At 38.8% G+C, this 16909-nt stretch overlaps 1 non-coding gene across 1 annotated transcript; it reads right to left on the bottom strand.

The window, feature by feature from the left end:
* Positions 1 to 5401: 5401 nt before the first annotated feature.
* TRNAK-CUU (transfer RNA lysine (anticodon CUU)) lies at positions 5402 to 5474 on the bottom strand. Its single transcript has one exon. It is a non-coding gene; the product is annotated as a tRNA-Lys (tRNA).
* Positions 5475 to 16909: the final 11435 nt, after the last annotated feature.

Raw genomic sequence — 16909 nt, 5'->3', positions numbered from 1 at the left:
CTCTCTGAGGGGTCATATGCCATGTGGCTCCTGAATCCATTAGCCAAACTTCAGAAAAATTTCTTCTGCCTTCATGAACTGTTGCTGCCTCGCTGTATAAAATTTCGCCTTCATCCGAGGTACCTGCTACACAACCCTGAGCGTTTGACAACTCAGGACTTTTTCCTTCTTTCTTCTTGAGATTCCAACACTCCCTTTTGTAATGCCCTTCTTTCCACAATAGTGACACTTCACATTCTTCTTACTCCTTGATTTTGATCTACTTTGTGGCCGGCCTATGCTTGGCCGGCCCTCCTCCTTCTTCCTTCTCTTTTCCTCTCTTTCTTCAAGCTCTTCTTTTGGTGATGAAGAACCCTAGCCCCTTGCCTCCTTTTCTCTCCCTCTAACTCCTTGGTTGTTGAATGATAAAAAAAAGGAAGAAGATGAATAGTGTATTTGACCCAAACCCTAGACTTAGTCAACCTTGACTTTGACTCAAACTTGGGTCCATTGGGTGCCTCCAAAATCTCTTCCTTCTTTCATCTTCTTTGGGCTTGGGTTTCATTACTTCATATGGAAATCAAGAGGGTGCCTTCTAGAATTATAACCAAAGGAGGGTGCCTTCATAGAATCCTTGTTTTAAGACCGAACCTCGACTTCTTTCTTTCACAACTTCTCCGTCCGAACTCGGAATTGACTTCCGTTTTCACCGTTGGGCTCGTCTTTGACTCCTCTTCTCATATGATTTGCTTGAAGTCTTTTTCTCTCATTTTGGGCACATGAAATGATAGTGATAATTCGCCATCTTTATTCCGAATTCCATGTTTAGCTCCAAATATGGTACCTAAACAAGAAAAACACATAAAATATTATTGATAACACTCGATAAGGACTAATTAGTCTAAGTTAGGCTCTCCAAATGTGACATTTTCGTGTCACATCACTTTGCTTCTGACTGCCACTTGAGCCACGTCCCATTGATCGTCCTCTCATCATTGTCAAAGCTTCAACACGTTGTGAGCTTTCTTGTCTATCTTCTTTGTTTTTGCGCCAATTTTCTTCTTCAAGTATTGCAGCAGCAATATCATCAAAGGACAGAACTTCTATATTGGTGGTAATATTGATGATGAGTTGATCATATGAATCTGGTAGACTCTGAAGTATCATTTCCCCACGTTCAACCGTGTCCATGTTATGCCCTATTGATGTAAGTTGAGAGAATAAAGTATTAAGGGTGTTGATGTGGTTTGTTACCGTTGTTGACTCCATCATTCTAAGAGTGTAGAGTCTTCTCTTCAAGAAGATTTTGTTGTGTAGTGATTTGGTTTCGTACAACTTTGTTAAAGTATCCCATATTTCTTTTGCTGACGTCTTCTCAGCTACACTTGATAATACTCCATCGGCTAGTGCTAGGTGTAGATTTGCAATAGCATTGCCATCTATCTCGTTCCACTTAGCGTCATCAAGCATATCAACCCGCCTATCTTCAATTGCCGCCAGACAGTTATCTTTTCTCAAAATTGCCATCATCTTCAGTTTCCATAATGAGAAATTATTCCCATTGAATTTTTCTATATCGTACTTTGCCGCCATTATTTTGGTGTCTTCTTTCACTATCCAAACCGACAAGAACCTGGGCTCTGATACCACTGTTAAAAAGGTTGTGAGTCTCAGAACTCAATTGCAACTAAAGTCGAATATCGAATAACACGAAGATGAACAACTTTGTAGATAGATTTACACTTAGAGATGAATTATTTACAACTTCTTCTATCTAAATAAGGAGATAACAATTATGAACAACCTCTCTCTTATTCTAGGAGATATACTATCAACTCTCTCTTTACCAAAGGAAAGACAGGTATTTAGAAGAAACTAAACTCTCTTTCTAATACTAACTCACTTTCTCTTCACTTGGCTTGCTTATGAGATGGAATGGATGGGATGAGAATGAGATGATATTGAATTGAAGTTCTTCATCTCCTTTTATAGTGTTGGAGGAGAAACATGGTGTGGACACCTCAACAAATGAGGTGTCTCACCAACTCATGGTGTCCTCTTGATAAATTGCCACCTCAAATGGTAAGAGACTTATCACCAAGGTGAGATGTCTCATTTACAATAGGTGGTTCATGTTGTTTGACACCACACATAGTAGTTGACACCAAGACCTTGGTTGATGCCACCTAAAGCTTCAAACAAAGTAGCTTTACACCTCATCACCATTTTCAACAGTCCCGAGCAGCACTCGTTCGAGCAGCTGCTGTCCGTGTTGCTTCAGCCCGTGCCGTGACTGCTGCTCCTTTCCAACCCGTGAAAGCTGCTGTGCCGTCCCGAGCTATGCGCGCGTCCCGTGGCCAAATCCCGAGCTGCTCGTGTCGGAGAAGCTGCTGCTCGTGCTGGAGCAGCTGCTGTTCGGCCGTTCTCTGTCCCTCTTGTGCCAGCCAAAGCCTTGGCCGGCCAAGCTTGGCCGGCTCTCTTCTACCCTTCTTCTCTCTCAAACCAAGCTTCAAGCTCCCAAGAACAAAACCCTAGAACCCTTCTAGCCTCTTTTTCTTTCTCTAACTTGGTTCTTTGATGAAGAAGAAGATGAAAAGTTGTTCTTTACTACTAAAACCCTAGGTCAAGACTTTGACTTTGACTCAGACTTGACTTGGATCCCTAAAGAGAGGGTGCCAATAAAATCTCTACACCTTCCTTCTTCTTTGGGTTCTTGAACTTGGACTTAGATGTTGGGCTTTGAATTAGAGACCAAGGGAGTGTTGTCATCTAGTCTCTACAATTGGAACCAAAGAGGGGTGCCTTCAAAAAAAGACCTTGGCTTATATCTTTCACAACTTCCTCGTCCGAACTCAGAATTGACTTCCGTTTTCACCGTTGGACTCGCCATTGACTCTACTTCTTGTTTGACTTCTGATTTTGACCAAAATACCCCTGGTTCTCTTTTCTTCTCTTTTGCGGCATGAGATGAAACTGTGATAATTTGCTATTTTTATTCCGAATCACACGCCAAACCCCAAATAAACTACCTAGCAATAAAAACACATAAATAATTAGAAATAAAACCCGAAAAGAACTAACTCATCAAAGTTAAGTGACCTAAATGTAGCATTTTCACGCCACATCACTCTTCATGTCAATTAGGAAAAGTTAGAAACTCATTTTTCGTTCATCAACAAGTATCTCTTCTGAACCACTCTAATTGATTCACTGTGACATATTGGGACCAACTCCTGTCACTACTAAGTCAGGTATCAAATATTACATCATATTCATGGATGACTTTAGTAGATTTTTTTAGATTTACCCTATGAAAAAAGATCAGACAACGTGCAATGCTTTCAACACTTTCAAAGACACTATAAAAGGTTGATGTCTCCCCGTAAAGCGTTTCCAAAGTGATGGAGCATTAAAACTAGCTAAAGGAGATTTTCAAGCTCACTTAAGCAAATGTAGTATTCTTTTTAGAAGTTCCTGTCACTACACTCCAAAACAAAATGGTAGGGCAGAAAGAAAGAATAAACATACTACCTCTTTGAGCAATACCTTGTTATTTCAAGCTTCCACGCCCAAACAATTTTGGTACCTTGCTTATTCTACTCCCACCTACCTCAGCAACATGACACCAAGTAAGGTGTTATCCTATAAGACTCCTTATGAAATTTTGTTTCATAAAAGTCCACATTATGATATGATTAAACTCTTTGGCTCATTATGTTATCCTTATCTTGGTGATACTAAGAGTGATAAGCGTCAACAGTTGGTAGCCCAAGTGGTTCCAAAGTGTTGACATAAACTCCAGAAATCCCTGGAGGTCTCAGGTTCGAATCCCAGAGAAGGTGGAATCTTTGGTTATTTGATTTGAGATTATTAGGGTGTAAATAATGTAGTTGGGCTTTAGGCCATTGTCATGTTGGGCTATAGGCCCGGTTCTTGTTTCAGTTTGAGTGGGCAGTTATTTAGCGTATCACATCTTTGATGTATCAATGCCAAATGTAACGACATACGTAGATCGTAGTCGACTTCCAAAAAAAAAAAAAGAGTGATAAGCTAAGTCCAAAATAAGCCAAGTGTGTTTTCATTGGGGAAAGCTAAATAGTTTCCGGGGTGTAAAATTTTAAAGGTAATATGTAATATTTTAGAAATTTTCCGGGGAAATAAATTTTAAGGGGAAATAAAAAAAAACACTCCACCTCACCTCTTTGTCTTCTCCGATCTGGTCGCCGGCCGGAAAATTTTCCGGTCGGCGACCATAAAGAAATTTTTTTTTTCACTCACTCTCACTCTCTCTAGAAACTCCGGCTCACTCTCTCTCTCTCTCTAGAAACTCCGACGAAGGGGTTTCCCTTCGCCGGAGTTCCGGTCTGTTGAAGGACATACTGGAACTCCGGCGAAGGGAAACCCCTTCGCCGGAGTTTCTAGAGAGAGAGAGTGGAATTTTTTTTTTTTTTTTTTTTTTTTTTTTTTTTTTTTTTATAGTCGCCGGCTGGAAATTTTTTCCGATCGACGACCTAATCGGAGAAGATAGAGGTGAGGTGGAGAGAGAGTAAGGTGAGGTGGAGAGAGAGTGAGGTGAGGTGGAGAGAGAGAGGTGAGGTGGAGAAGTATTTTGCTTTCCCCCTAAATAAAATTGTCAAACAAAATTGACCAATTTTTGATCAAGTCTTCACACCCCGGACACTATTTAGCTTTCCCCAAACCGCTGGCCTTTCATTGGCTATAGTCAAATTCATAAAGGATATAGGTGGTTGGACTTAGTTTCTCACAAGGAATATGTCTCTAGACATGTAATATTTGATGAATCTTCATTTCCCTTTGCTGATGATAGAAATTTGTCTGCATCACTAGCACAAGAGCCCACTACTTCCGGCACCATTATCTCTAGTACAAGAGCCCACTACTCCCCACACCATTAGTACAAATTCTTACTTTACTTCCTACTAAGGGGACAGTTGCGACGAGTTTCTTGTCAAAGAGATGGAAATTTGTACGGATTGAACTTTCTATTGTAGACCTAGATTTTATCAACTAAAGTCGTTAGAGTGCTTTTGGCTCTGATGTAATAAAGAATTTCTAAGAAGAGAAAAATGATAGAATGACTTGTGTATTTTATCAATTACAACGAAAACTATTTATAATGTTGGGAAACAAAATCCTTACAAAAATACAATATAGCTAGGGTATATTTGTTCTAATAATATATATCTTTCTCTAGTTATATATATTATTATAATTCTCTAGCATAAATATATATACACATATATAAAACTAGACATAATAATATATGTATATATTTATTTCTCTAATATTTGGATATCCATACATAAATAAATATATATTCATATTTTGATTATTGTGATTGCTACTTATCTTGATAAAGCACTACGTTATTATGGTACCTACATCATCATAAAAGTCATGACGCCCACCGTGGGGCTCGAACCCACGACCACAAGGTTAAGAGCCTTGCGCTCTACCAACTGAGCTAGACGGGCTAGTCAGTTTACTTATTACTCAGTTACTCTTTGTCATCTACGAAAAAGGTGTGTCAAGCAAAGCCCATATATGGTTGAAGGATGCTACACCCTCGTGCATACTTCCGTTGGTGACAAAGAAGAGAGGGTTTCACCTAAAACTCACAAATGATCGGAGACAAAGACAAATCGAAACATGTCTCGTCTATCAGACTTGCTGCTCCTGAGTCTAGCCCTAACTATTCGATGAGCCCCAATGAGTTGTTATCCAATGAGCTTGATAGTTTTGGTGGGATTAGTCTGAAAATTAGTACTTCTATTTTGTCAAGTGTCCACCAAAACCTGCCTTTTTATTCACGTAAGCTAAGAGCTTGGGTGCTCGAGTCAGGCAATGTCAATGAAGAAAGTACACTCAGCGAGTCTCCTCGACCTATTCCCATTCCTAGACCCACATCTCGATGGCGCTCGACCTACTCCCACTCCTAGACCCACATTTCGGTGGTTACCACTTACCATCAACTCGTTCAAAGAAAAAAGAGATGGAATGGCTCAGTAAACAAAACCTCCCAATTTGGGTTACAATTTCACCTTTACAGTTGCTTTGAGGTTCAAGATTCCAGTTTCCTATAATGAACTACAATTAAGTTAACCATTTTCGGCCTCTTCCTTCACCATTCCTCCTTAATAAAACTAGAAAAGGCTAACACCTTTTCAATCATCAAAGAAGCTTACCATTTTCGACAAACGAGAGAGAGAGATAAGTTGTAAATTATGAAGACCAGCCTGGATGGTGGCTCAACAGACTATCATCTTTGATAATAAATGTACGATTATTATCTAAACTTGGAGGGCTCCTAAGTTTCGAACCTGAGACCTCGAGACAACTATTGAGCTGTAAACTCTTGCCTATATCGTGGGTTATGAACATAACACCTACCTATAAATACTCGAAAGTGATTGTTTAAGGGAAACTAGGGCTCGTGTGTTTCGAACTTTAAGACCTCACCACAACTATTGAAATGCAAACTCTTGTACATTTTTTATAAGTAGACAAGAAGGAAAACTGAGAGCACTATTTAAACCGGATTATGGGATAATCATGTCGAGAAACGAAGGTGTAAGTAAAAGATGCAGAAAATAAAAGAACAAATTTGTATAGTTGTTTTTTTTTTGAATACTTTGATTAAATTAATGAAGAAAAAAGGAAAATACAGAGAAACACAAGGCTAAAAAGGCCTTTGGGACAGAGGACGAAACGAAATACAAGCACCAGGACCACTCCACTGACCCCTCCCGACACACCAATCCATCCTTTCCAGAGACCACCACGACCGACGGAAAAAAAAGCTACACATTAAAGCGAATCTAAGAAACCATCCCATGACTCAACCATACAATTAAAAGAATACAATTTTGCCCACTTGTACGATCTGCTCCAATGGTAAATAAGGCATTTAGCCGCGAAGAAGATGTACTCTGGTGATCGAGGTTTGTCTCTGAAAATTCCATCGTTTCTAGCACTCCAGACTGCCCATATGATTGCTTTAGGAATAATGTTGAGAATAGCCTTCTTGTGTTTACTACCTTTGATACATTTCCAAGCCAACATGAGTTCTGTAATGGAACTAGGGGTACACCAGGCAATCCCGATACTACTCATGAACCTGTTCCACACACCCCTCGCCGTGTCACAATGAAGGAATATATGCGAGGAGCATTCTTCATCGTCCCCACAAAGACCGCAGCGATTTGGCGAGATGAATCCCCGTTTCCTCAAGTTGTCCATGGTTGGAATCCTCTCCCAAATCACAGCCCATAAGAACACGCTCACCCTCATGGGTATATTCTTTCTCCAAATATCTCTAAAAACCGGTTTAGACTCCCTTCCCTGGTTTGACAAAAGCGAAAACATCGCACTCACTGATAACTCTACCTTCTCCGGATCCGGATTTGATATCCACACCCTAACGTCTGGATGATTGATGAGGCAGTATGGTTCTATGTCGTTCAACAGGCTATTTGCCTCCTCCAACTCCCAATCAAAGAGCCCTCTCCTAAAATCCACCCTCCAAACCTTTGAGTTAATGTCAAAGAAATCGCTAACAGTCCCATCCTTCGACTCGGAGAGCAAAAAGAGATTCGAGTAAGCTTCTTTAAGGGATGTGTCCTTAGCCCATATATCACCCCAAAAACTCGTATTCTTTCCGTCCCCGACCTTAATCTTGGACATGGAATGGAACTTATGCCACCTACTATAAATCCCCCTCCAAACCGAGACCCCATACGCTTTTTTTGGTGGTTTCGACATCCACCCTAACTCCTCTTCCCCATATTTTTCCTTAATGATTTTCCTCCACAGAAGGTTCTTTTCCTTACCGAATCTCCATAGCCACTTAGATAATAATGCATCATTCATCCTCCTCAGACTTTTGATTCCCAAGCCCCCTTGAGAGATCGGCCTACAAAGAATCTCCCACGCCACCCAATGAATTCTCTTGTTATCCATCTCACCATCCCAAAAGAAATCCTTGAACTTTCTTTCCAATTCATTACAAATCGAAACCGGAGCCGAGAAGAGAGATAAGAAATAAATGGGAAGAGCCGATAAAACCGCCTTAATCAGAGTCAATTTCCCCCCTCTTGACAAAAGTCTTGCCTTCCACGGAGAGAGGCGCCTAGCCACCTTCTCGATGACTGGATCCCAGAGGTGTTTAGATCTATATGAGAACCCCAACGGAAGACCTGAATAGGAAATAGGTAGAGAAGCTTTAACACATCCAAAAGTCGAAGCCAAGTCATCTAACCCCTCCACCCTCCCAACTTCAATCACTTGGCTTTTACCGAAGTTGACCTTAAGATCAGAGGCTGCTTTAAACCATATAAGAGTGTCTTTTAGCTTGCGGATCTGGTTGATGTCTTCTTTGATGAAAAATAGAGTGTCGTCCGCAAATTGGAGATGGGAAATAGACGTTCCATTATCAGAAACCCTGAAACCATCAAACCAATGAATCTCTTCTCCTCTTTTAACCATACAACTAAGAACTTCCGCCACGAGCAGGAATAAGAGAGGTGACAGTGGGTCTCCTTGACGGATCCCCCTGGAGTTCATGAACACCGAAGAAGTGGTACCGTTGATCAAAGCCGAGAAAGAAACCGATGAGATGCAATTAAAAATCCATGTTCTCCATTTATACTTGAAACCCATCTTAGTCATGATGTCGTAAAGGAAATCCCAACTGATTTTGTAATAAGCTTTCTCCAAATCAACCTTTACCATAATACCCGAGGACTTAGATTTCATCTTGGAGTCCAGCAATTCATTAGCAATCAAAACCCCGTCGAGAATTTGTCTATCGCTAATAAAAGCCCCTTGATTAGGAGACATGATGGATTCTAGAACCGTCTTAAGTCGATTCGCCAAAACCTTGGAAATGATCTTATACGGTCCCCCCACTAAGCTTATCGGCCTGTAGTCATTCAATGATTCTGTAATATCCTTCTTAGGGATAAGCACGAGGAACGATTGATTCAATCTCCAATCTAAACTACCCGAGAGCCAGAAATCCGAAAATACCTTCATAAAGTCACTCCCAATAATACTCCAGCATTTGTCGTAAAATTTGATGGAGAAACCGTCCGGCCACGGAGCTTATCTTTGGCCAAGCCTTTGATTGCGAGAAGGACTTCCTCCTCCGAGAATGCTCCCTCCAGAGTCTCAGCTTGAAGATCCGAAATCGAAGGCAAGTTTAGACTACCCACTCCAGGTCTCCACATAGCCGGCTCCTTGTAAATATTTGCAAAGTGCTCGACCACCCGACTTTTGATCTGCTTGTCCTCCATGATAAGCTCATCGCCTACTCTCAAAGCTGCTATCCGATTCGACCTCTTTCTACAATTTATAATGCCATGGAAGAACTTCGAATTCCTGTCTCCTGCCTCAAGCCAATTGATTCTCGATTTTTGTCTCAAACTAATTTCCTGCAGATTAAGAATTTTCTCCAGCTCCGCTCTCATACTCTGTCTGAGCAAAAGATCCTCATCGCACAAGTTGTTAGTCTCCTCCAATTTGTCGAAATTGTGAATCCCCTCCTGGAGTCTAGCCAAAGTCTCCTTCTGATCTTTGAATTTTTCTCTTGACCATTTCTTTGCCTTTTCTTTTTCATTTATTGTATTACAAAATTTCTAGTGACAAATTGAATGAAAACCAAACTCCATGAACTAAAGCAAGTAAGAAAAAATGAAAAACGTATTCCCTGCGCGATGAAAGAATTAGTATTGAAATGAAACTCATTTTCTTCTCAGATCAACCTTTTCCTTCTCCTTCAGCTTTCTTCTCAACCTTTTCCTTCTCCTTCAGCTTTCTTCTCAACCTTTCTCTGTTTGCCAGAAATCAAATTCAACAAACCCAATGTCAATGAATACTCATCTATTCTAAATAGTACAATTTCTTACCTTACTTGAGATGGAGGTAGAGATGGTGTTGAAGATGTAGATGGAGATCCGCGTGGAGATGGAGATCCGCGTGGAGATGGAGATTGAGAAATGGGATCCCCTCGAGATGATGATGATGATGATGAAGATGCAAGACTCAAACTTGCAAGACTCAAACTTGCAAGAGTCAAACTTGCAAGAGTCAAACTTGTGAGAAGTCCTACAAGATTTTGGGTTGCTTCCTGAAAACCAACAAAATTAAACAAAACCAATGTCATTAAATCTTTCATAATTTCTTACCTTATTAGAGTCACCATCTTTAGTAATGGTGTTAATAGGTGAAGATGAAGATACAGATGGTAGTGAAATGGATTTTCCAGGAGATGATGAAGCACCCAAGAATTTAGCTTTTTCTTTTCCTGATGGGGTAGTGGAAGTTTGAACTGATGTAGAAACTGAGGCGGTTGTATTGTTGGTGGTGGTGGTGGAGGGATTAGTCTCCATATTTCCTGATAATCCAGGAATCGAGCTTTCCAAAAGTTGTTGGATTTGTTCATAAAGTCCATGAGGGTAGAAATCCTCTGGGTCATTTACCAAATCAACCATGGCAGTTTCTGGAATTAAAATGGTACTGGAAGTTTGAACTGGGGTAGAAATTGGAGGAGAAACAGAGGTGGTTGCATTGCTGGTAGTGGTGGCGGCGGAGGAGGGGGTGGTGTCCATGGTGGTGGTGGTGGAAGGATTAATATGCATATTATCAGAGGTGGGTGCAGTGGTGGTGGAGGGACTTATCTGTCTGAAGGAGCTCCTGAGAGGGGGCTCATTGGTGGTGGTGGTGGTGGTGGAGGGATCAGTCTCCATATTTCTCTCTCTCTCTCTCTCTCTCTCTCTCTCTCTCTCTCTCTCTCTCTCTCTCTCTCTCTCTCTCTCTCTCTCTCTCTCTCTCTCTCTCTCTCTCTCTCTCTCTCTCTCTCTCTCTCTCTCTCTCTCTCTCTCTCTCTCTCTCTCTCTCTCTTCTCTCTCTCTCTCTCTCTCTCTCTTTAGGAGATATTGGTTGATGAGTAGTAATAAGGCAAGGGAGAGATTGAAGAAGGGGGGTTGGGTTAGCTTATTAGAGGAAACAGAGAGAGAGAGAAGATATAACGGTTAAAACTAACTTTTGGGGCAGTTATATATTGGAAGTTAGAATCTCTAACTACTAACTAACTTTCTTGATTCTTGAATCTAAAAGTAGAATCAAGAAGAGAAATGCTAGAATTACAACTTAAAATCTGGAAAAATCATCCAGATTGACATGGCTCCTACATGGCATATTGGAATTTGAAATGCATTTATGTAGTTTCTTAGCTTTTACAAATCTGCCCTTTCTTATCTTAACTACAGTATTTATCTTATTTCTCTCTCTAAACCTTCAATGGTTCTTCATGTTTCTCTCTAAACCTTAGCTCTTGTGAAATAAATAAGACTCTAAATCTAAAAGTGACTTCTATGGTGCAGATCTAGAAATTAGAATAAACACCCAAAATAGATCTAGGGTATCAGTAAGAAAATTTGTAATTCTTCCCGTGCCAAAATAGATATTTCCGTTGAGTTTCTTAAGAAGGAAATTGGATTTTAAAGAAGGAAATTGAATATTTAAAGAAGGAGATTGGATATTTAAAGAAGGAATTGGATTTTTTTTTTTAGAAAAAAATCTTGTATATTCATTGCTTATATCCTTTGGTTTTTGAAGGATTCTGAAGTTGGGATTTTGACTGTTCGATTAACCTTTTTCTTTTATTTCGATTAAGAAGTTGCATTGCTTAAATTAAATCACAAGTCTTATCAAGTCTGAGATTTTTTTTTTTTTTTTTTGAAGAATAAATCTGAGAATGACAATGAAGGTTTAGAGAGAGAAATATGAAGAACAAGGGAGATTAACATTGAAGGTTTAGGGAGATCAACATTAAATGTAATTCAAATTCCAACATGCCATGTAGGAGCCATGTCAATCTGGATGACTTTTCCAAATTTTAAGTTGTAATCCTAGCATTTCTCAATCAAGAATAGAACCCAACTGTTTTTTGAATTTCCCATGTATAAGAGTCTGTTCAATCTTAAGGGCCATATTTATATCTTGATCAAAAAACTTTTTTAATTGTAAATTTGCCCATAATTTTCATCTTCTCTCCACCTTCACAACTTCCGCCCACCAATCACTTTGTTAGAGTATACTAATGGTGTAAGTCAAGTGTGAGAAAGATAAATAACTAAGGAAGAAGAAGGTGTTACAGAAGTGTAATAATATACCACTAATGGGTCTGTAGAGAGGTTTAAAGCTCGTTTGGTTGCTAAGGGTTATCATCAGAAAGATGGGTTGGATTACTCAGAGACCTTTAGCCCAGTGGTAAAAGCAGCTACCATTAGAATAGTTCTCAACTTAGCTGTCTCTAATGGGTGGTCTATTCAGCAATTAGATGTGTCTAATGCCTTTTTGCATGGACTACTTCAAGAGAATGTTTATATGACACAACCTCAGGGGTTTATTGATGCTTCTAATCCGTCCTATGTTTGTCACTTACATAAAAGTCTCTATGGGCTGAAACAAGCTCCTAGAGCTTGGTTTCAGAGATTTGGCACCTTTCTCTTATCACTTGGTTTTGTCAAGAGTGAGTATACTAATGGTGTAAGTCAAGTGTGAGAAAGATAAATAACTAAGGAAGAAGAAGGTGTTACAGAAGTGTAATAATATACATATAAGAGTCATTGGCCGAGGTGCCTATAGAATAAATAACAACCTAACTAACTAAATCATAACTAACTCAGTAGTTAGGTTGTTACAAACAGATTATCTTTCTCTCTCTCTCTAACTAAATGAGTGAAGAACTATATAAATCGATTAGCTTGTAATAATCAAATCAATCTAGTTTTCTAAAGAGATTAATAAAGTTCATCTTCTCTGATTTCTATCACACTTCACACACACTCTCTCTCTTACTATCTCGCTTTTGTTGTTTCTCTCCATCTTTCTGGCTTTTGTTGTTTTTTGAGCTTATAGTTTAAGAGTAGGAATAGAAGGAATGGGACCTTAAAATCAATCAATGACCTAGAAGAAGAGAAAAAAAGAGATGGATAAAGATCATATATGTCGACTACCTGATGGCATTTTACTACAAATTCTAACTTTACTTCCTACCGAGGAAGCAGTTTTGACGAGTTTCGTGTCGAAGAGATGGAAGTTCTTATGGATTGAACTTCCTCTTCTTGACCTAGATTTTATATCTTTGTCCACAAGATATAATAAGCTAAACTTTCATGACCGAGCACATAATTTTTTTGAGTTAGTTTTTTTTTGTTGAACTTTGAGTTAGTTGAACATGTGTTTTTTTGTAGTGAGATCAAACAATTTCACAAACTTCGACTTAGTTTTTCCGTGGCTTCGAACTTCTATAAACGTCGAACCCCTAGGTTTATTGAATTTGCTATGAAAAGTAATTGTTCAGCACTTGCTTTAGAAGGGGTTCTTCTCTCAATACCCATCTCCACTTCACTTCCATCTTCGTTCCGAAATGAATCACTCACCCATCTAAAGTTAAACTTTGGCCACTTTATACCCTCTATACATGCTAATTTTGTCTCACTTAAGACTGCAATTTTCACTGATGTAATTAAGACTACCCGGGGACTCAGTTTACCATTTGATCTTGAATTTTCCTTGTCTTGAAGAATTACAACTAATACGTTGTCATATTCCTTGGCGTATTCGTCTCCATCTCCCGAGATCGAAACTCAAGTCCTTCGTGTTGATTCCGTACCATGAGGACGATAGGTGGATTGAAGTTGACATTCCAACTCTTTCACGATTTAAGTTTGCAGGCTTTATTCCTCAACATTTTTCTATCATCAATGGAGAGAATCTGATTGAAGCTACACTTAGCACTATGGATTTTGACTTGCAACAGATGCGACTCCTCGACGTTCTTAATTTCAAGCGTGTCAAGATTTTAACACTTTTTAGCACGTGTTTAGAGGTGCGTTACTCTTTTTTTGACATGTTTGAACCCTCCTAATATTCTACTCTACTTTTTTAGTCATTTTTAGAGTCTTATGCGGTACGATCTTTATTTTCTGGATCTGACTCGTCTACGTCAGAGTTGTCTGAATCTGAATGGCCCGAGTCTAAATTGTCTGAGTCTGAATAGTCTGAGTCTAATTTTTCCTACCCAAGCTCATAATATATATTTTTTTTGATGAAATAGCTCATAATAGTTGTAAGTTATGTAGATTTTTGATCTAGACTAATTTTGAAATTTTGACTCACATAAATTTATTCATTCTGAATCATCATTTATGTGAGTTAGGTTAAGTACTATATTACTCTGCTTTGACTAGTTTTATTAGGTAAAAAATGTACTACCAATTTCTTGCATGTTTGAAGTTTAAGAGTAGGGATAGAAGGAATGGAACCTTAAAATCAATAGCCATCAATGACATAGAAGAAGAGAACAAAAAAGAGATGGATAAAAATCATATAAGTCGATTGCCCGACATTTTACTACAAATTCTTACTTTACTTCCTACTGAAGACGCAGTTTTGACGAGTTTGGTGTCGAAGAGATGGAAGTCCTTATGGATTGAACATCCTCTTCTAGACCTAGATTTTATATCCTTCTCCAAAAGATATAATAAGCTAAAATTTGATGATCGAGCACATAATTTTTTATGTTAGTTGAATATGTGTTTTTATGTAGTAAGATTAAGCAAATTCACAAACTTCGACTTGGTTTCGCCCAAGTTTGTAGTCATCCAATGGAGAAGTTTATTAGATTTGCTATGGTTAGTCATTTTTCAGCACTTGATATTGAAGGGTTTTCCCAATATCCATATCCACTTTATTTCTATCTTCTTTGCAAAATGAATCACTGACCGATCTAAAGTTAATGAATGGCAACTTTATATACTCTATATATGCTAATTTTGTCTCACTTAAGACTGCAATTTTTACAAAAGTAAAACTACTCGAGGACTCGCTTTGTCATTTGATCTTGAATTCTCCGTGTCTTGAAGAATTACAACTAATAGGTTGTCATGTTATCTCGTACCTTGATCTCCATCACCCAAGATCGAACCTCAAGTCTTTCGTGTTAGATTATTGCGAAATCGGCAGTAGTGGTGTTAGGTGGCTTGAAATCAACATTCCAACTCTTTCACGATTTAAGTTTGCAGGCGTTTTTCCTGAACATTTTTCTATCATCAATGGAGAGAATTGATTGAAGTTGCACTTGACTGTATTAGTATTGACTTGAAACAGATACAGATCCTCCGCATTCTCAAGGATCTCCGCATTCTCAAGGATCTTCGTCATGTCAAAATTTTAAAATATATATATATATATATATATATATTAGGTATTGTTGGAACCTTTGGCGGTACATTCTATATTGTCTGAATCTGACTCGTCTGAGTCTATAATGTGTGAATTTGAATAATGAGTATGAGTTTTCCCATCAAAATAGTTGTTTTAAGTTATGTAGGTTTTTTTGGCCAAACTTATTTTATGTTTGACTCAAACGTGCTCAAAATCAGCACAAGACAATCATTTTAAGGGCTCGATAAAAGATACTAACATTTTGAAATTTGACTCAAATAAATTCAGATCTGAGTCAGGTTTCACATCTTACCGAACAAATTACTTATTTAGTCATTAATCCTGAAATATGTGCGTACAAGTAGTTCGTAAGTTTATCTGGTAGGATACAAAATTCATAAGCCTGTGGAAGTCGTATAAATGACACAAAATGCATTGTCATGTGATTCTAGAAGTCTTGTCTCGATTGGTTGTTGTTGTCGGGTGAAAGCTAATTGACAAATCACAATTTTGAAGGTTCTAAGTGAAAATGGTATGACGACAATGCCTAGTACATTCAACAACTTGAGGCATTTAACGGTAAACCCATGGTCAGATCATAGCAGAATTCCTTGTCTACCAGGCTTATTAAGGAGCGCTCCTTTTTTCGGGACTCTCTCGATCCATTTTGTTCATGTAAGTATCAATTAAACATGTTAACTGATGGCGGCCATCCAACTAGTGGGCCTCTCGACCAGTTCATTAGTGGGCCTAACTGCCAGGTTACTATAAAATACAAATCTCTTTGATTGCATCTTCTTCTCGTTGTAGAGCTTTAAATAACAGTAAGTGAACCAACTGAGAGAATGAACCTGCAGGTAGACAATAAAACAATAATGGTGGAACAGAGGCACGAGTTGGACTCACTATCTTGAAGACTTCAAACGCCCTTGCTACCGTCGAATTTGATATTGTTTTTGCAGTATGTGAGCGAAGCCTTACGATTCAACTGTTCCTTGTCAAAAACTGAAGAAGCAAACTTCAATTCTAATATTCAATTCCCAGAGCCGGAGCCGGAGCCAGGGTCGGGTAAGGTAAGGTGTGCCTCTAAAAAGTGATGGGTCTTTCCTCCGGAGAGCACTATTGTAATCCCAATGGGTCACACCCCTTACACCCGACTTTCTCCATATAAACTCAAACTAGTTTTCTCTTTGAAAGATGTGGGACAAAACACTTTTGTTTGAAGTTTTCATTTCTATTTTAGTAAAGAGGATGAAAATGTTTTACACTTTGTTCTATAAATGTTGTTACTATAAAATTGTATTTTGTTTGTTTATGGAAAAAAAAGTTCCCTCCAAAAGGGTGGGCTCACTTTATTCCAAAATAAAAGCTAAAGATTATATTTTATTCAAACAAAACTAACAATCCCCCACATGAATAAAATTAGAAGAGATGAATAGTAGAAAAGACTACGAGGCATTGTGTGTCAGCGAAGGTGTCGTTATGACTTGAACATTTGCTTTGTGATGGTTCGTTGGGACTACTAGTCGTTCAGTGAACATGATGTTCTTGAACCGAACTTCTGTTTTGTAGACTCGATTAACAAACCTCACACACAAGTCCTCTAATTTCTGTCAAGATCATTTGGTTGTGCTCGTTACCAGCCATGAGCATATCCTAGTATTCGTGAGTGCTCTAG

The sequence above is a fragment of the Eschscholzia californica genome, unplaced genomic scaffold, assembly GCF_041429995.1.
Source record: "Eschscholzia californica isolate CP2 unplaced genomic scaffold, dmEscCali1.0.p SCAF_2, whole genome shotgun sequence".
NCBI classification, from domain to species: Eukaryota; Viridiplantae; Streptophyta; class Magnoliopsida; order Ranunculales; family Papaveraceae; genus Eschscholzia; species Eschscholzia californica.
The sequence above is the reverse complement of the archived record's forward strand: the minus strand, read 5'-3'. Positions and strand labels throughout refer to the sequence as shown.